The sequence below is a fragment of the Manduca sexta genome, chromosome 28 (assembly GCF_014839805.1).
Source record: "Manduca sexta isolate Smith_Timp_Sample1 chromosome 28, JHU_Msex_v1.0, whole genome shotgun sequence".
Classification (NCBI taxonomy): Eukaryota; Metazoa; Arthropoda; class Insecta; order Lepidoptera; family Sphingidae; genus Manduca; species Manduca sexta.
This window is the reverse complement of record NC_051142.1, coordinates 14176105-14197739: the sequence shown is the minus strand read 5'-3', so window position 1 is coordinate 14197739 and position 21635 is coordinate 14176105. Positions and strand designations below refer to the sequence as shown.

Below are 21635 nucleotides of genomic sequence, written 5' to 3'. Positions count from 1 at the left end.
CGACCCTAACACTCCAAAGCGGGCACAAACTGTAGTCAACTAGCTTTAAAAAAACTTTTTTTACATTTATATATTTTCATCATGGGTTGGTTTGTTCTTTAATTTCATTAGTTTATATTTGTCGCCTTTTTTAAATATTTGTTGACCGTATAAATTCATAATAACTTCATCTTTATGTGGTAAGTTAACTTCCGCTTCATTTAGTATATTTTATAAGCTAATTATGAAGCAAACCTCGATTGTAATCATGTGTATTACGAACAAAACCTTCAAATCTTAAGAATTTACAGAAGCGTTTTTTATTGAGAGACATATTAATACATTACTAAATCAAGTAAAATATATTTGTTTTGCTTATAGTGCCGTACTTCTTCATTTTTTTAATATCCCAAATAGTCGAGAGTAGAAGCAGGCACCCTAACTGCAGCCTCCAGCGCCCGAGAAGGTTTCATATTGACCTATACGTATTACGAGTACTCTCGCCACGCTCTCTTTCAGGTTGTGCGAAAGGGATGCAGCACAACATAGCTGGAAATCCGCATGCGAGCGAAAAGGACAGCGATAGTCGGATAGACGGCCGGGCTTACTCATTTCAGTGTGCTCTGAACGCCAGTCAGCCGCGGACTGACGAAACTTTCCAAATTCAAATTCGTGCGCGTGTGGTGTTCTTTTTTCAAAATAGGACCTCGCGTGTGCACACTATAAACAGTGTAATCCTGACAAATAAAATAGTTGTGCTGTGTGTTTATTATAAATTGATAAGTGTATGTTGTTGAAAACGGTCGTATAGCCGTGTGTGAAGTGCCGGTGACGAAAAATATTTGTGACAAGACCTATTTCCCAGAGGAATCGTGCCAAGTAAGTAATACGAAGCTTAAAAACATCTTTAGGTTTTGACCATCTAGTTGGTATGAAGGCCTTATTTGTAGGTTATTATCGGTAATTATGCATATTTTGGCTCATTTGTTAATATTTTAGGTAAATGTAATCAGAAGACGTTTAAAAACTATTGAGAGTACGTAATTTAATTTTTTCTCTTATCCGAGGCCATAGATTAAGTAGATTTATTTCGTTTTCCTCCTAACGCTCCCATTTCAACCGTTCCCGCCGACTTTACTTAAATTATTATTCTACACGGGATTCTTTCTTCATAAATTACCAACATTATAATTTTATTTTAGTAATATTCTTACGATAACAATGAGAATAATGCAATATTTCAACAGTATATTCAATGTGAACCTAATTTCAAATTATGTTAAAAAAAATATTAGCTATATTATTTAAGGGACCTAACTTATTAAAACTGATTTTATCCCAACTATATTAATTAAGGGGCCTACCTGATCAAAACTGATTTTATCTCAATATGATTTTGTAATCTAGTGAACTTATAGCATCGAACTTATCCATTAGGGGTTTTCAAGAGGTTAACATTGATTTATTATGATTATGCACTACGTAAGCTTTATCAAAACCGATTAAGTAATATAGGTGTGGCATTTAAGAATGAACGAAGGTAATTAAATAGCAATTTAAGTAAAGCTAGTAGCGACGTTGTAAATTCAAGATTTGGATATCAAATAAAAGAGGAGACACTATTTACCTATTTATTATCAGATTCTATACATTCCTAAATAAATATTAAATTGATTTGTGAATGTTTAATTAATTGTATATGTCATTAGGCGTGTAAAAGTTAGCTAAAAATAAATTTTCAAATCGTTTATTTATTAAATTTTAAACAGCATCATTAAACATTAATAAATAAGAACACAATGTAGTTATTACGTTGTGTATGCATACATCTTAATTCGAAAATGATTGTCTTCATATTTTGTTATGGCCTCTTCTAATTAAGGCTTCAGAAGTTGAAGGAAAGTAAATTAAGTTTTGAAATAAAATGAATTTATATTTTTCGCGTAAATTTTAAATATCTCGTGTTATTTTTAACGCTGAACGTAATAATCACACAAATTACCGAGAAAATTATATTTTCTTCAAAATTCTTAACATAAATCTCGCCGTTTTCCAAATTAAGGATTTTATTTCTTGTAAGAAATAGCGATGTAATTTACGAAAAAATTCTACGAAATGTACAAGTTTCCAAAAATAGAAATCTTCTGCAAACGAATTAATAAATATTCTTTGAATGTTTGTTGAATAATTATCTCTTAGATGAATTAGAACCAGGTATCAAAATGTACCAACCCAAATTATCTAAAAATAAATTATTTGTATGTAACAAACAATCAATCCAAATATGATACTTTACTGTTCAGCAAAATACGCCAAGAACTAATTATATCTGACAGGAACAAAATTGTGAACTAATTCACACATTTCTTTATACAAATAAAAACTCTGTTGTAACAAATAACAATCCACAAATGTTGTTTAAAAGTACTTGGAACTTTAAGCATAACAATTTAGTTTTTTCGAACATTTTAACTGACGTTCGACTTTATCCCCGAACGGCTAGGCAGAGATACAACTAGAGCACAGTGGCGAAAGGTAAAAATTTTCATAAGGTAACCCATTGCAAAAAATATGTCTTAGTATACATATCTCGACCAAATTAACAGAATATAAAACAAACATAAATAAACCTAAAAGGTAAGCCGGTAGAAATCGGGTTATCTGGACGCTTCGCCACTAAGAGCTACTACTCTTCGCTGAGCGTGTTTTCCATCCCATCTTATTATAGGTCTCTCATCATTTGAGCACATCTGTATAGAATATTACAATCTTTGAGGACACAAGCCCGGCTATTCGACTTGTACTAAACTATAAACCAATAAACGGATTTCCCGTAGTAATGAAAGAAATTAGCCTTCGGTCTACGAAAACGGGCTAATACGATTTGGACGGCTTTGTGTATCTTAGAAATTCTTATAGATCTTCAGGTATATAGGAGTCCTAGCGATATTGTCTTCGTTAATAAGGGGTGATTAGGATTAAATACGTAACTTATACTAGTCAAAGGAATTGACTTCGGGTCGGAATAATCCAGTGAACTTCGCTTTGATAGTCCATTTCCCTTCAGGCTGTCAGCGTTTCTGACTTATTTTATATCATTTATGTTTCTACTACGTCATTCGTTTGTACAAATAAAGGTATTTAGATAGGCTACATTATTTTTTTTGTATTGTATGACGAGACGAGCTTGCTATTCGCCTGGTGGTAAGCGATACGATCGCCTATAAACCGTAGAAACACCATCGAACACCTACAATTACAAAGTATTGTTTGGTATTCCACTGCGCTCGCCATCCTAAGACATGAGATGTTAAGTCTTATAATGTTCAATAGTTACACTGGCTACAATGTCCTTCAAACCGAAACACAACAGTGACTACACACTGCTGCTTGGCGGCAGAAATAGACATTGCGGTGGTACCTACCCAGGCGGACCGAACTTATGAGATCTACCACCAGTGATCATACCTATTAGCTACGCGAAATGCGGGTAGTTGCGTCTCTACTGACACCTCCCTGTGAAAAGGCGTGAATATATGCATAAAATATATGTCAGCCGGTGAACAAGGTCCCTAGCTCATGCTAATAAATGTTCTTTCAGAGCGAATGTTCATAATTTTTTCACTGTTTTCCCGGAGGCATTTATTAGGGTCCGCACGGCATAAGTATAATTTTAGTACGTTTTTACAAGCAATGTTAGTTAATTTACTTTATAAGCTGGCATGAAAAGTTAATTTTGTAATATTCTTGATATCTCACAAACAGAGTTCCAAAACGTGACTTTGTAGATTACACCGATCTGTCTTGTTAAAGCAGTGCAAGAGTCCTCGAATGGAATATTACGAGTATTGTTAATGTGAATTATGATACTTCTGCATAACATATGAGCTCAGGGGCCTTATCTTCTATACCACGAATAAGTTAGAAAATGCGTGACATGCACATAACGCATCGCGTCGCATTCAAAACATCAGATATTTGCATACAGAATACCATTCCACGATAATTTCATAAAGACAACGCAACACTGCGTTACGGGTTTACACACAGAGAATAAGGCCCCAGAATGACGACCGGCATTATCAGTGAATACTGTGCCTTATTGCTTTCAACACATGGAGTGAATTCCAATGACATTCAACATTTCTTATGTCAAAATTGTGAAGACAATTGCTATTTATGGACTGAGTCTTATCAAGCGCACTTTTCGTGTTTTCTAATCGTAATAAATCATTTCGACGATTTGCAATATGATTGACTTAAGTGACTTGTTTTAACTGAAACTAGGTTCAAAAAACGGTGGAAAATTTTCCATTTCCAAATATGTATAAGACTCAATATCGCTGATAAAAGTCGCTTAAGCCAATTAGTCAGAAAACCGTGCATAATATAACCGACTTTGAGAACCCATATTCTCAGATTTAACAATACAATTCTGACTGCAAATATGACTAAAAATAACACGTATGAAATAATATGTTTAGCAAGATAAACTTAGTTAAGGGTTGACCTCAGACGGCCTATCTTGGAGCCCTTAGGCGAAACTTTGTAACAACATGACAACTTCAAAATGGGATCAGCGTGGGACGTAATATTTTAATAGCCTCCTAACTTATACGCGTTTGTGTAACAAATTACAACTGTGTTACTTTCTTGATGTCATATTTGCAAAAATAAATATAATAATACTAGCGACCCGCCCCGGCTTCGTACGGGTGCAATGCTGACTATTTAATGGATGTTATTATTATACATATAAACCCTCCTCTTGAATCACTCTATCTATTAAAAAAACCGCATCAAAATCCGTTGCGTAGTTTTAAAGACTTAAGCACACATAGGGACAGAGAAAGCGACTTTGTTTTATACTATGTAGTGATAATGTAATATCAGCCCTGTATTATATACTTGCCCACTGCTGAGCACGGACCTCCTCTACTACTGAGAGGGATTAGGCCTTCGTCCATCACGCTGGAATAGAAATAATATTTTTTTTTTACGGGCAAGACAATGACGTGATGATAAGTGAAGTGGGATCCAGATAGTATGGACTGACTATAAATAATCATCACTTGCTAGTCGCCACAATTATGCCGGCCTGGGCGAACTGGATATATACTAACTGATTCCCGAACGCGACACACTTATGTAGGCCATTATGATGGATTTCAACACCATATATGACATGGTCGTTATCCGGGCGAATACAAAATACATCCAGCCATCAACTTAAAATATTATTACAATTTTTCGCTCCAGTTATATTCATATCTAGATTTTACATCCAAAATTAGCCCTCGTGAAGCAATATCACATTTGAAGACATACAGACTGACAATTTAGTGTAATGCAAGAATAGAGTTTCCGAACGCGTTGGGTCGCAGCCAAAAATTTAACCCAACTTCGGAGCGTTCTATTGCAAGAGTAGGGTTGTTCGACAATCGACTTTTAATGTCTTTTGAAGAGGCACATCCACTGTGGTTTGTGTTTCGACAAATTAAGGGCTAGATTAAGGGTCATCATCAGTGATGCTTGGTATATATTTTCTACTTGATTAGATGACCGTGTATATAAAAAATTTGCTTTAGTTACTATTAAGCAGGTCGTGTTTGTTACATGTGGCAGTGTTTAGGCCAACATAATATTTACGATGGTCAATATGTTCGAGTGTTAATATCAAATTTGTATAGATCAATCTCAGTATCCAATAATTACACCTTACTGTACAATTATTTTACTAGAACCTAAAAGAAATTATGTACCTAAAATAAACAAAAAGATTACGTTGCCTGTTTGTTATTGTTATTTGGTTGGAAGGTATTATTATTATTGGGTTATTTGATTTGCTGGTGGGAGGATACATTTTATATCCGCCCGGATAGCGACCACCGTACACAAAGTGTTAAAACCCGCCATAGTGGCCCATGTAAGTGTGTCGCGTTCCGGAATCCGCCTGTGTATACACAGTTCCAACAGGCCGGCACAATTGTGTCGACTGCCGAGGGATAATCATCTCTTGTCAGTTGACATTCTATTGAACCCCACTCTACTTACCATCGGGTCACAAAAAGGTAGGTCTATCTGGAAAGTAGTTCTTCAAAATAGACTACGACATAAAACAGACTTAATAAAAATTGCCTTAATGTCTAAACTTCAATGGACTAACATTCGAATTAAAAGCACATACTTCAACGAATCTATTCGTGGTCCAACAGACCGTTCTACAAGTACCGACCATATCTCATACTCAACCCTTCAAACACGCGAGCCGTTCCGAACTGCGAAAACTAATTTCCCACTAAAAACCACAGCAAAACCAAACATTCAACCCTTACATCGCTCGTGTAACGGTAGAAATGTCTAATTGGGTTAGATATACCCTTTCCAATCCCTTCATCCGAGACAATAGGCCCTGTGTAATTTTACCATTTCTATCGGCGATCGGTTTTCAATTATTCACGTTGACTTTTGGCTAACGCAGCGGGTCCTTGCTTTGGTTGAAGCGTGCGATTAAGGTTTGGTAAGGGATTTATTTTTTGCCAACGAATTGATTTTGGGGTATAATCGGGCGATGTTTGCAAACGGGTTGATATTTTCGTATTGATTTATGAGATTATGTTGTTTTCGAGTTTATCCTTGGTTCTACCATTCGAGACGAGAGGCTGTTTTCTTTTTTTTATAATGTAATAGTAACTGCAATCATTAAATTTTTCGCGCTAGCTTTATTATTAACCGCCTATTTTAATAAGCGATCCCAACCATAATCTTCATCCGATCTCGAGGATTCAATCAAAATAAGTCATTCGTAAGCATGTCAAGAATAACTCTACTCTGTTCGGTGCATTTTGCGATCGATATTTTTTTTATTGAAATCCATGGTAGTAATAGGACGAGTAAAGGAACAAAAATTGTACCTGTGTATTGCGCAGTACTATAATATCACCTACGTACCTGGCTGATCTCTATATAAATTGGCCCCCATGGCCGAAATACGGCTAGAGATTCATTCATTCAATTTTAATATCTGAATTGAGGATATTTTATTTGGTGAAAAGCATATTGACATTTTAGAGTCGAAATATATCATAGATCAGGTTTTGAATGAGATTCCAAGTTCGAGCAATTCTGACACATTTTTTTTATGTTAACCCTACTTAACCTTACTTAGAATCTTAGAACTTGTCAGTTATGCAGGTTTCCTCGCAAACTTACATGTTTAATAATAATTTGGTAAAAATTACATTATCAAACAAGGCGGGCCCACTTTCCACTAACAGGTTGGATAGGAAGCAGTCGATAAGGTTCATAATAATAACGCGTAAGTGCACCGCGACATGCACGTTATTATTTACACGAGTTTTGACCACTGCATTACACGGGTATTTGGTGCATAGAAAATATTTATTTATTTATTTATTTATTTATACATATATTATAACACCATAGGTAGCTCTATTGGAAAGGTAGTTCTTCAAAATAGACTTCGACATAAAAAAGACTTAATAAAAGTTGCCTTACTGCCTAAACTTCAATTTGTGGAATAACATTCGAATTAAAAGCACATACTTCAATAGAATCTATTCGCGGTCCAACAGACCGTTCTACTAGTACCAACCATACTCAACTCTTCAAACACGCGAGCCGTTTCGAACTGCGAAAACTAATTTCCCACTAATATGGATGTAATTGTAATGATAAGTAATTTCTACTCGCGGTTCCGCCAGCCTGATTCCATTATAAGTATCTTCGTGTATTCTATCTTTAAATATACTGGAATAATATTGTATCTAACATTTATCAGTGTAATAATTTCCAGAAATGGAGCTATCCTTAAATTATCTACTGCATTAAAAGTAATACAGTTAATATTTACTTAATATAAAATCCATCACGCGTCTGTCTGTTTCAACGCGGTGAACTCAAAACTAACAAATTGTCTACTGCATTAAAACTAATATAGTAATTATACCATCATATACATATAAAATCCTTTGCTCCGTCGTCTATCTGTCTGTTTGAACTCGATAAAATCAAAAACTACCAAATGTTGATGTTTGACATAGAGATAATTTTAGCCCCTGACAACGACATATTTAACTGTGTTATCTTTGACATAGAGATATTCTACTGTTCTTATCCCCTGACATATTCTACTGTTTTGTCTCAAGAAAATATGTATCGTGACTTTTAACTCGGAAAAAAGTCTTTCACGTAGTCGAAGCCACGATCAAATTCTAGTATAAAATAATCATATTGTAAGGAGTGGAGTACAGGAAATGTAGTACAGAATGGTCTCTCAACTACCCTTACCCCTGTCACCTTCATACATTCAAAAGTATGGGCAGCTTTCTGACAAATCTTGTATGTAACTACAGACGTTAAGGTAGGCCATACCACCCCGATTTTGAAATTCACATTTATGCCCAATTTAATTCTCTTACAACAAAAAACACTACAGTTGATATTAAAATTAAACTATTTTCCGGATTTTATCGCGGTTTTATATTTTAATTTTCTCCCGACGTTTCGAAGACTGCAGCCTAAAAGAGAAAATTAAAACATAAAACTCGTGATAAAATCTGAAAAATAGTTTAGTTTTAATGTCTAACATTCGCGTAAACTTAAGAAATAATTACTACAATTGATACCAAATTTTGCGCTATCAAAACATAATACCCATCGTAGTTTCTAGAACATATCTTCTATGTGGACGTAATAAGCTAATTAAAAAGTCTTTAAAAGAACTTAAAATGTCACATAACTTTCCAACCTATATAAATTCTCTTCAATATTAGTTAAAGCTCTAAACGCTTCGTTTTAAAGATTCAGCGAAACAAAAGCAAAGTTATAAATCATTAAAGAAACAACAAACTTACAAAATTATTAAAACATCCAGCAAGTAATCTGTTACGGCTTCAAAAATTATTCTAAAGGTGAGAACAAATTAGTTGAGAGTTGGCGGATTCATTTTGTTCAATGTTGTCAAATGAGACAATATTTGAAGATCGAAAATGTTAGCTTTTAAAAGATGTTTTTTTTTGTTTTTTCTAACATTATTAGTGTAATTTAAAAATTCAAAAATAGATTTACAGCTAATTATTATTTATTCATTATAAACTCTACGGTTATGATTTTATACTTAATGAGAGCACCAGTGGGCTTTTCAAAAGGCCATAATAATTAGGAACAGGGTACATACATCTAATATGATCTGCACATTTACTTTTTGATTTAAAATTCTAATATCAAACGTTTCCTACGTCTACAATCTCGAGTGTATTTATAATAAATACATACTAAAAGCCTATTGCCCAAGTTTCAAGTAAATTTTATATGTCAGTTATTACACAGCTAAGGCACATAGAGCTAATTTTATTGCCCTTTATTTGGGAGCATAGATTAGAGTGCCATTTGTATTTCGTCAGCTTATACATTTATGTGACGAGTAGCATTTATTTAGAAGCTGTAAAACGGGCCCTTAATCGTTTCCGCTGTCGCTTATATTATATAACATGTACCTAACATAAGCCAACTCTATAAATTATACCGTACAACGAAGTTTACGTAAGCATACGTCTTGGAAACTTTATATAATAGCTCATCTGTATAAAATTACCATTCCATTCTGTAGTCTGCACGTAATATTATATTTCTTTAATTTAATTTCGTATTTTCTATGTAGTTAGGTTGAATTTCTATTATGAACACGCTTTTCGAATACAATTGTAATGAAATCATAATATTATTTATGATTCTCAGAATTTATAGAGTAGTTTGTTTCTTTAAGTTTATATACGCGAGGGACATAATTTTACACTTCAGTTTATTTTTCTTTAAGTTAAGAAGGTTTTATTTGTTTATTTTTGTTGTTGTCGAGTTCAAGAGACTGTGAAACTAGTGATACTTGGGAATGGCGACAGTTTCTGAGAAACAGGTTTGTAACTTAGTTCAGCAACATCTACTTGCCTTATTTTGTCATTGTATAAGATGGTGTGATTTTTCTTTAGCAATAAATTAATATTGTATATATTATCAGCCTTGTATAATATACTGTTCCACTATTGGGCACGGGCCTCCTCTACTACTGAGTGTGGTTTGGTACACATATCCTCAAAATTCCTATAGAGAATTTCTCAGGTATGCAGGTTACCTCGCGATGTTTTCCTTCAGCTTTAAAGCAAGCGATAATTCATAAAAAATACACACATAACATAAAAAAAGTCAGAGGTGCGTGACTCTTGAGTTATAAATCTCCGGACAATGGCCACGCCAGTCCGTCCCACACCCAACTAGGCTATACCGATTTTAAAATAAATATTGTAAGTTGCGTAACATCAAGCACTATTGATAATTATTGATTATAATTATTGCAAAAAAATTAATATCATCAGAAACACTAAAAGATTCTACACAATATTTTCTTCGTATTAAAGTAGTCGTTTTCTATCGTGATATTATTTTCTCATAATACATAAAAGACAGCTTACCAATAATATTATATGCACATGTTATCATTAATGTAAATAAATTATGAAGGATTGTTTTATTGCCTTAGTAAGCAAACGAGCGAACGATCCGCCTGATGGTAAGCAGCAAACCGCCGCCCATGTAGTTTACAATGCCAAAGGCACAGCTAAGCCGTTGCCTACCGAATAATAAAATTCATAGTTATAGTATATTTTATTTTATTTTTTTGTTTTAAAATTGACGTAGACAGGTAAATTTTCCACCTCCTAATAAAATTTTCATCACACAGCACTTACAACACATAAAAGTTGCTCAGGAAAACATTTTAACCTAATTTTTGAAGTTCATGTCACTAAAACTGTAGAAGTTTATCTACGAAGCGGTAAAGAAGCGCACTCACTGTCCGGAATGTTCGTACTTACGTAACATGAAAATTTTAAGATGTCTCGAAGAGCTGTTGTAAAAATTCCGAAGCTTATGCTTGAGTTGGGTTTTATACAACTAAACGAGACAAGCCAGTCACCTATATAAAGAGTGGCATTGGCTTTTAGAATTTTGATATATAAAATTTGCGTACGGAGATACGAAATTATAGGATCCCTTGATATTAGTCGTGCGGCTGCAGTACTACTGACGCACTGCAAGGTAAATTAATATAAAAAAGCATCTAGTGAAAGACTAAATGGGCTCTTAAGTATTTTATTATAGCATCGTTTGTGTTGTGGCAGTTCTTATGGTTTTACCTTACCACGCGACTGATTTGAAGGCAGCCTAAGTCTCATAAGGCTTAATTCCCCTGCCTGCAATATACCTTAAATAGAAATACATCTCGGCTTTCACACTCCAGATAAAGAATATGGTAGAGGAAATATAGTGTACTATAAGGAGCGTAGCATAGCATTTTTTTCCCTTTCAGAGGAAGGTGTTTTTATTATATGTAGTAGTCTAGTAAACCCTGCCTTAAATTGATTCACTGTTGGGGATTAACTTTCTTTATTATTGATATGGTACTATCCAAAGTGACTAACGAAATACCTGCATTCTAATAAGACGTAATATCAATGAACAAATTATTTTTTGCACACGTTAGCTAAAACAACATAAATAAATCAACTCAGATTTCGTTCCGTGAGTAATTAGTGTCTTTTGTTCGAACATAACCGTTGAAATTTTTAGAAGGATGAAAAACATTTTGTTGAGCCTAATGGGTTCCGCATCGGCTCGCGAAAAAAAAGGGTTTTTTAATGTTCCAACGGTAATGAACTGGCGTATTGTTTTTTATGCAATTAGCCTTTTTGGGATTGTGTGGGTTTGAGGGAATTTTGGCAAAACTGGGGAGACTGTTAATGTTTAATGGAAGTGTTGTGTGTGAGTGTAGTTGTATGTGTTAAACATTGAAATAAACTACTTAAAGGATTTATTTGCGGAGTATAATTGTTTACTTTACTCTCGACGTTTCGAAGTCTGCAGCCTTCAGTAATGGTGTAAGTAGTTTTATTTGAATATCCAACATTTGCGTAAACATAAGATTACTACTGTTAAAAATGAATTATTCATTTTGGGTTCATAACATATTTGTTTTTTTCTTGATATCTAAATTTTTTTTACTTTACTTACTTACATGGTTTCTGTGGCAGAAAAGAAGAGAAGCCAAACCAAGGTCTTTTGCCGAGCTAATATATAAAAAAAAAACTATTTTAACCAGAACTCAACAAAGCTAACAATAATCGATGCTGGAGTAATATAAAATTAACCTTGACGGACATTTACCTATGGCAGATCAATCAACTCATAAATTTTTTTCATTCCAAAGTGAAACCTAGGGAGCCTTTTTCAACCCTTTTGTGAAGTTGTTTAAGTAAACTTGAATCACCAATTAACATGACATCTAATGTAGAAGTATTTATTTCAAAATTACTTTTAAGAGCAGTGATGGATTGCGAGCTTCACAGACACACTTACGCTTTTCATCATCAGGGTAGGCAGAGACGCAACAAATGCACCAACTTTCCCGTGATATGACAAGGAAGGAGCTTATGGTCATATCGGGTACAAATGCCAGACTCCGGGCTGACACTGAGTAGAAAAACCCAATATGACTTAACCCGACCCGGGGATTGAATCCCATACCTCAGTACTGCAGTCGTACCGTAATACAACTACACCAACAAGGCAGTCTTATTTAATTAATTATCCGTTAATTACCGAGTAGCACTTACTATTATGAAATAAGTGCTAATTCAAATACTCACAAGATTCCTTATTAAACCTTTAACCCGCTAATCTAGAACTCATTCATACCATTACACCGATAAGGATAAGGGCTACGGTTTAGTAACCACTTCACACTCCAAAAAATCCTACCCGTGGACTAATTATGTCTTAGATGGTACTCTTCTACCATGTGTGACGTCATCATGACCAGTGCATTTCAAGACACGTGGGCGACTTGCGTCACCGTTATATGATCTCGTTAGTAGTTTCTAGAAGCTTAAATAAAAAAACTACCACGAGTGTCATTAAGTTATAGTTATATAGTTATAGTTAGCATAGCTTGTTTTTTTTATACATAGATTTGTCGCCGCTTTGGTCGGGTGATAGTGGCTTGTTCAGTATTAATGGCTCATTTACATACTTTGATGAAAGCATCCAGAACGTGATCCAGATGTGCGCTAAATTTCATCGGAATCTGTTTTTTGGGATGAAAATCATTACTTAGTCTAGCTAAATATCCAATTTTATCGCTATGTTGCCTTAGAGTACAACGTGTAAAATGTTGTCTTATTTTATTTTCATCATATTTTATTTATCTTAGAGTATTATAGACTATTATAATATATGTTACAATTAAAATAAGACGGGTAGTCATGCTTCTAAATATTACAACATTTTATTGGATGTCTTACAGTGTAAAAAATTACAAATATTAAAATGTAGTCAAATCCTATATATGTATACACGAACAAGAGGTAGATGACTCATTTGTCATCATTTAAAAACGATGTAGTAACAAATAACTGCAAAATCTCGTACAATTAAAACAAATATCAAATAAATTACTATAACCCCCTTATTCATAAACGTTTTTTATCTAACGACCGAGTAAGGCTGTGATAACAAGTCTGTTTCTCAGTGCTGACGGCATGGCAGTCTTCGCAGTGTGTAGACATAGGGCCGTTGTGATTGGCTAATATTGAAATACAACAATAATAACCAATCACAACGGCCCTATGTCTATTTCTCAGTGCCGTTGGGCACTGAGAAACAGGCTTGTTATCACAGCTTTACTCCGTCCTTAGATAAAAAACGTTTATGAATAAGGGGGAAGAGTACAAACATACTGTTAAACTTTACAAAGAAATCGATAGAGAATCAAAGAAATATAAAAAATAAAACACATTTTTTTATATCTATGCCGTCTCCTATATCTAATTATCTTGTAGATAACTCTTTTTACTTGGCACCCGTCTATATGTATATCCAATACTTACCTACTCCAAGAGTAAAATTATTCTACTTACAAAAGATGTTGCATTTCACAATTGGACTTAATGAAATTATGCTGAAGTGCTTTACTGAACGTAAAATAAACTTTGACACTCTCATATCACTCCCAGTCAGTACTTAGTTTTTACCGTACGTTGGAAGGCACCCATCCTAGTGAAAAGACAAATATTTGTTACCTCTCCACTAGCAGTTGTTTATGTTTTCTTGTTAGCGAATTTGTGTTACAAACCGTATGAAAATTGGGTTTTAGTGTGTGAAATTCGGTTTGACACTAGGGTATATCAGTGGCGAGGAGTGACATTTTTCAAAAGGTAAGCCGATGTAAAAAAAAGCCCTAGTAATGATATCGGGGCCAATTTAACAGAAATCAAAAACTAAGACAAACATAAATAAATTTAAAAGGGAAGACGGTAGGAATCGGATTGTATGGACACTTCGCTACTGGGGTATATAAATAGCCTCAATAAGTACCTATAAAGAACAGCTTAATAATTGAATGACGAAAACGAAAAGTACTTCCATTCGAAATTTCCTAATTTTCGAATATTAATATTGGAAATTTTCCTTAGCGAAGTAAATTTTCGATACCGTAATTTATATTTTAGTAAGGGATAGAACAAAACGCCGTATTTTCGAGTTTGTGAGCCTTTAAAGGAAATCAGACTCTATGTAAACAAGTATAAAGTAGGTTATTTTAAAAAGATTATCATTTTCTTTTTCCAAATAATTAATTTTCGTAATATTACTAAGCAATAACAAAATTTAATTTAATTAAGACGTTGGAAAACAGTATTTTTATTTTAATATTTGCCGTCGTTTTTAAATTCGTAAATATTAACGAAAGGTGTCTTTAAAAAATAATATTAAATTCGTTGAAAGCTCTCCAAACTTAATTCAATTTTTAATTTAATCTACTTTTAATCTATTTTTGTTTTCTTACCTATTATATATATAATAGGTATATATATATATATATATATATATATATACCTATTATTAATAATACAGTAAGTACAACATCTAATTAATATTTCAATATAAAATATACAATTGTGAAAAGAAATTTAGAAATTCGTCGAATCTCGAATTCTAAAGTGTATCACAGTTTTGTATTTTTCTACTGCCAAGCTAATCTCTTTACTTAAAATTTACCTTACTTAAAGGTTTACTTATAAATATCTTTTCCTAACATTATTTGCTTACGTACTATATATTACATTAATTTGTGGAATTAAATAGATAAATATGATATAAAAGACAATGAAGACGATGTAATTTCGACCTTAAAAACGTTTATAAAAGCAACATATTGTGTGACATGCGTACTTACAGTTCTGTACAGCACTTTGTAATAGAAAATATAAGGTGCTATTGGGACAGTTTTTGTTACTCATGTAAGTTATACAAAAATAATACATATAGCCCTAATAGGTACACTTAAAAAGAGCATCGATAGCCTAGTTGGGTGTAGAACAAACTGCCGAGATGAATGTCCGCTGGTTCAAATCCTAAGGGCATACACCTCTGACTTTTAAAATGATGTGTATATTTTCTGTGAATAATCGTTTGCTTTAACGGTGAAGGAAAACATTGTGAGGAAACGTGCATACCTAAAAAGTCCTCTATAGAAATTTTAAAGAAGTATGAAGTCTACCAATCCGCTCTAGGCCAACGTGGTAGACTTAGGCCTAATACCACTCAGTATTCTTGGAGGCCAGCGCCCAGCAGTAGCACAGTATATAATACAGAGCTGATATTATTTATATTATTAGGTGCACTTAAAGAAAACTTATTAAACTAGAATGATATAACTTCACAAAATAACGCAAACCTATAAACCTCAGCAATAGGAATATTCAGCCTAACCTAAATCATTCTAGTCATATAACTTTTACCGATTCCACATGAAAGTTACGGTTGAAGGATAGACAATAAAATAGACGTTTTGGTTAACTTATGTCGCGTGGCGTGCGCTCACAATCCGCAGGTTTGTTTAGTACCTATAACACATTTGCTACATGTGGCACAAGTTAAAAGATGTTTGAAAGAGCCAAGGGATTATAAGACTTAAAATCAGTGTTCTAGAATAAACATTGCAATGTTATGCTACAATACTTTAAATAAATGGCTGGTAACGTTTCTTCTTTTTAAAAACCCGATGCGTCCAAATTGCGCCCGAGAGGACTAATGCGACATTTTGATTGATACTAGTGTAGGTAGTATGAAGTATTCGGAATAATTATTTGAGCCCTGTGACAGCTTAATGTTTTCAATGTATTCCTGTAACGCGTCGTAGCACCATTAATCATCATAACTACCTAGCCTACTGCGTGGGTGATAGAATTGTTTTATCCGAGCAAAAAAACTAAAATGGCCCGCCCCGATGGTATCACAGTTCCAATATTTAAATATTCAGCATCACCATTTTCAAGTATGTTGCTGGTAGAATATATTTTATATCCGCCCGGATAGTGACCACAGTATAATAATAATATCAGCCCTGTATTATATACTCGCCCACTGCTGAGCACGGGCCTCCTCTACTACTGAGAGGGATTAGGCCTTAGTCCACCACGCTGGCCTAGTGCGGATTGGTAGACTTCACACACCTTCGAAATTCCTATAGAGAACTTATCAGATGTGCAGGTTTCCTCACGATGTTTTCCTTCACCGTTAAAGCGAACGATAAATTCACAAAGATACACACATGATTTTTTAGAAATGTCAGAGGTGTGTACCCTTGGGATTTGAACCTGCGGACATTCGTCTCGGCCAGTACACAAGGTGTTAAAACCCGCCATAGTAGCCCACGTGTGTCGCGTTCCGGGATCAAATGTCTATCCGATGTCGACTGTTGAGGATAATAATCACTCGTCAGTCGACATTCTATTTGAGCCCTCTGCACTTACCATCCGGTACAGAGTGGTTACTCTGCCGTGCCTGCAAAAAAAAGTTATTGGCCACGAACTGACAAGCGCAGCGTCGGCCGTTCACCCACGAGGTGGACAGATGACCTCATAATAGTCGCAGGAGGTCGCTGGATGCGGGCCACTTACAATAGGTCTATCTAGAAATCTTCAGAGGAGGCCCATGTTCATCAATGGACAACCTGCCGCTGATGAATGGTTATTGATTAAAATACCTAATATAATCCTCTAAATACCTTTTGTTAGTTTCCCACACCGTACAGCCATATTTCCAAAGTTTCAACCCTCACGTGACGGGATCGTTTCGTGTGTCACGATTTTAACCCCTACCTAGACCCGAAGAACACACGAATGCCGAAGTAATTACAACGTGTAATTATTTCCACCATGTTGTTATAACATTAGCATGTATGTTGTGATAAAAGGTTGGAAATAAATCATTTTATTCATACTTGAGTAATTAATTGTATCATATTAATAGAAAGTGTGTTACGTTTTAGTTTTTTTGTTTGGATTTTACTAGGTTTTGCTCGCAGCTCTGCTAGTATAAAGGAGTTTATCCAAGATAAAAACTGCACTTTATTTCTCCTGGGTTACAATGGGGCGTATATTTAGCCTATATTAAGTTAGACCTCCAGTAATAAATCGGTATCGGTTGTTGGAACGTGTGTTCAAATAAACGAAACGAAAATTCTAAAAACTGTAGTTTTCGCTTCTATTGCCGTAAGACCGTCATGTTATTTTTTCTTCATTATCCATAATGTTAACACATCGATCTGTTCCAATATTAATATATGTAGAAATACAAAGGCAATAATACGCATACATAAGTCAAGATTAAAGGCAATAATGCACTGACCATTCGCTGTAAACTGTAGTAACACTACTTTGAACATTGAAGATTCCGATAGGTGTGAGGAAACTATAGTTAGGAGATACGGATATTTTTTCTACACTATTGAAAGTGACAACTGCAAACAAGGCGAAAAATTCCCAAAACTATATACTAACCGTTTGAATTTCCGGAGCAATCAGTGTACGAGTATAATGTTATATCCAAAAAGATAAGTCAGCTACAATTATTATTATATTAATATTATACGGAAAGTGCCTTTTTGGTGGATACTAAAATTGGACTTAGATTTTTTTTATTTATTTATTAGGTACAGTTACAGATTAAATGAATATTAGATCTTACTACACAAAAACAAAAAAAAACAAAGAGAGTCTGAAGTCCTATTACCGCTATACTATATTACAGCTATGTCCAAAGATTCGCCGAGCCTGCTACTAACGACCCTCACGTTAAAGTCTTGTAGTAGCGGCTGTGAGAACGGGATAGTCTTCATGCTCATCACATCAAATAAACTACTCGATTTAATATAAACTATATAAAATTTCTTCTACTAATATATTGTTATAGTATACTAATCAGCCTGGAGTCTGCAATTTATGCTCGATATGGGGATATCACACTATTACATCATGGAATGGAATGCTTCAGCGAAAAAAGGGGTTCATTAGTTGCACCTCTACCTACCCTTCGCAGATAAAGGCGTGAGTGTGTTACATTACCAAATTTTTACTACCTTGTCGCTCTAAATATTCTAACAAAATCCAAGGACAAGATTCCTACATTATTTATTATTTGGCTTGTAAATCAAGGCTTGGACGCTGTCGGAAACCGCGGGGCGCGGCCGGCCGCTATCGTGCGGTCATCGGCGACGTGTGCCAACAAACTGACTTAACAACCGTTACAATATCGTGTTATTCCGTGGTATTCACTGTGGTCTCTTGGTCTGTTCCCATTATAAAACGATATATTAGTTTGGTCTTTTTTGGTCTTAAAGTTGTTTGAACAAGCACATGTACCTACAACTTCACCCTTCATGTAGCTATGTGTAAGGTAGGGTGGTACTAAAGCGATTATGAGTTCATAATCGCCTATTTCACAAAAAGGCTTAAAGTTTAAAATCGATGATAACTTGGATTCTTCCGTGACTATAAATGTAAATTTGTTTGATTATTTCGACACTATAAAACACGTAAGAGCTTTCACATGTATGGCAATGGAATAATTTATCAATTATGAAACGAAAATAAGTTCAGTGAACCGCTGGACTTTTAGTACCCACAATTAAAGCTCTAATATAAGTTACTCCAAACCATTCCAACTCAGCTTCAAAGTAACAGAAATGAGACAGAAAAAATACGTACCCTTGGCTCTAGGTAACCACAGTTCCAATTTCGGTGCTACAGTTACCATGGCAACGGGAGAAACCCGAAGCCTTATAGAATCCAACTTGGTTCTTACGCGAATAAGTGTAACTTAGCACTGTTGGCACATCTCCAAAATGGGGTGTATCATGTTGCCAACCCTTTAAGGCTCTATTGACTTATTTTAAATGAGGTTGGCGCAGTTCAAGGACTGATAGAATGGTTTCTATGTTCCTTTTTTAATTATAAGACTTAAGTAGTGTCGATTTATGTAAAATAGGTTTTATGAATAAATAAAATACATAATTATAAAAATGTCTAATATGCTCTCTTAATATATCGCATCTGGTTTTAATCGCAGATTTATAAATCTCACACCGAACTCTTTACGTAGGGTGAAAGTGAATTATTTCTTTAGAATATTTTTCCACCTATTATTAGTTATATTTTATTTATTATTATATTCTTAGTTCTTGAAGTGAATTAAGAAGTAAGAAATAAATTCATTTTCCCAAAAAGTAATTAAAAATAAAAATTCGTGAATTATTTTTAGTCTTAGGTATTGTAATATTATACAAACACATTTCAGTTATAAAGACATTCAATTTGGTTGTAAATTTAGGTGGTTACTATTTAATAATAAGTATGAAGAATAAGGGAGAAGATAGATCACACTATCTCCCTCCCCCGCACATATCAGAACAGCAGTGACGTCACTATCGTGTCCTTACATCTTTCTTTTGGTGTCTTTGTTGCCTATCTACAAAACATCAGCATTATTAATTTTAAATATCAAGGAGTTTTTATTAGTTTGCGTATTACGAGATTATGATGTAATGAAATTTTATTTCCTTCTTTCACCATGACAGCTGTAATCTTTGCTTACAATGTATATAAAAATAAAACCTGATGCGAATATTTTAAAGACGAAAGTAACACTTTCTATTACAATTTTTATTTTTATTATAAAGAAATGTTATGTATGTAACGGGCCTACATATATAAATGTTGCTTTCATGGCCAGTTAATTTTAAAAACTTTTTTGTATAGGCAAAGCTATTCACTATACCTGGGTATATTAATGACATTTGAGTACCCAAAATTATTTTATGTTGGTATTTTTATAAAAAATTTAAATAGATACTTCCTTGTAGGAGGTAAGTTAAAAATTCCCATTTAACCAAAGTTAGCATGTAAAGGCTCTAATCCTAACCGACATGAATATGACCTTTATAAATCTGTCTTTCTATACTACTATTCTTATCAATAGTCTAACAATTATGTAAAAAGAAAAATATTTAATAAGTTTATTTGTACTTTCAAAGGAGTCTACAGCCTTACAATCCGCTCCAAAAACTAAATATGTCACTAAAACGTCAATACATTTTATCATAACATATTGCTACAAGAAATAGTGAATTCAATGTTTGTCCCTTGCGTGATATTCCCGAAAACATACTGCGTAGCGCTACGTGATACTACGCAGTTCGTAGTCAATAACTCGTAGCGCGTAGCTACGACGTAGCAAGACAAAATATCTACGAGGGAAATAAATCACAAATTACTGTAATAAACACGTGCTCCTGTCTGTATTAATATACTTTGATAAGGGGTTGAGGGTAAAATATGTTCATATACATAGTAGCAATAGAAATGTTGTGTATTGATTATAGAGAACTAGCACCAAAGTTGAATTAATATGAAATGTTTCGAAGTGTTGTGTTGTTTACAGATATTTAGTAACCATTTTCATAAATAGTAATTTCATAATACAGTACCTTTCATTATTTTAATATAGGTAGTATGGCGTAATTTTTTATAGCATACATAATAGTGGCAAGGAGTGAAATTTTTCGGAAGCGAACCCGACACAACATAATATAGGTACTAATATGTATAAATGCGGTGCAAATCGTTCTAATGATAATTAGTTTTTACATATATTACGAAAGGGAGGCCGGCAGGAATCGGGTTATATGGACCCTTCACCTATATAGTTTCATTCATAGGCATCTAGATAGTCAATAATATGTATGTAGTAAACTTAAACACATGAAGCGAAAATGATACGTAAAGATCATGCAAAACGGAGTTCAACAGCTTCATCTGCCCCCACGATACACCCTTGTAGTTATAGTTGCCTAATACTTAACACCTAAAACAAATGTGTAAACATATTTTAAGTTAAGTTAGTTATAAAAATCCTATTACATAGCACCATGAATCTTAAAGTTTCGACCGTTACGTAACTTCCTTAAAGGCATCACTGCCAGCTCACATGGTTGTTTTTTCGGTGATAAATTAGGTAATAAATTAGGCGATGTAAAAGACCCGGGGCGGTTTTTCATTGAAAATTGCCGCGGTGGAGTATTAGACGCCACGCGAAAATGGTGGGTAATGGCCTGCTACTACGGCAACTCATTTGGACCTTATTTAATATTATACAAGGCGGTGATTTATTTGAACTGTTTTGCTTTTTAAAGGCCCGTTGAATTTAAGAGTGATGTAACGGTGTTAATAAAATTATTTATTTTATTT

The 21635-nt window shown here is 34.2% G+C and overlaps 1 protein-coding gene across 1 annotated transcript in view; it reads left to right on the top strand.

The window, feature by feature from the left end:
• The first annotated feature begins 535 nt into the window (after window positions 1–535).
• Window positions 536–21635, top strand: part of LOC115455614 (neuroligin-4, Y-linked) — an 84458-nt gene continuing 63358 nt past the window's right edge. Inside the window, exon 1 of the mRNA XM_030184246.2 lies at window positions 536–858. The gene's annotated coding sequence lies outside the window, so the exon portion shown is untranslated. The remainder of the gene's footprint in view (window positions 859–21635) is intronic.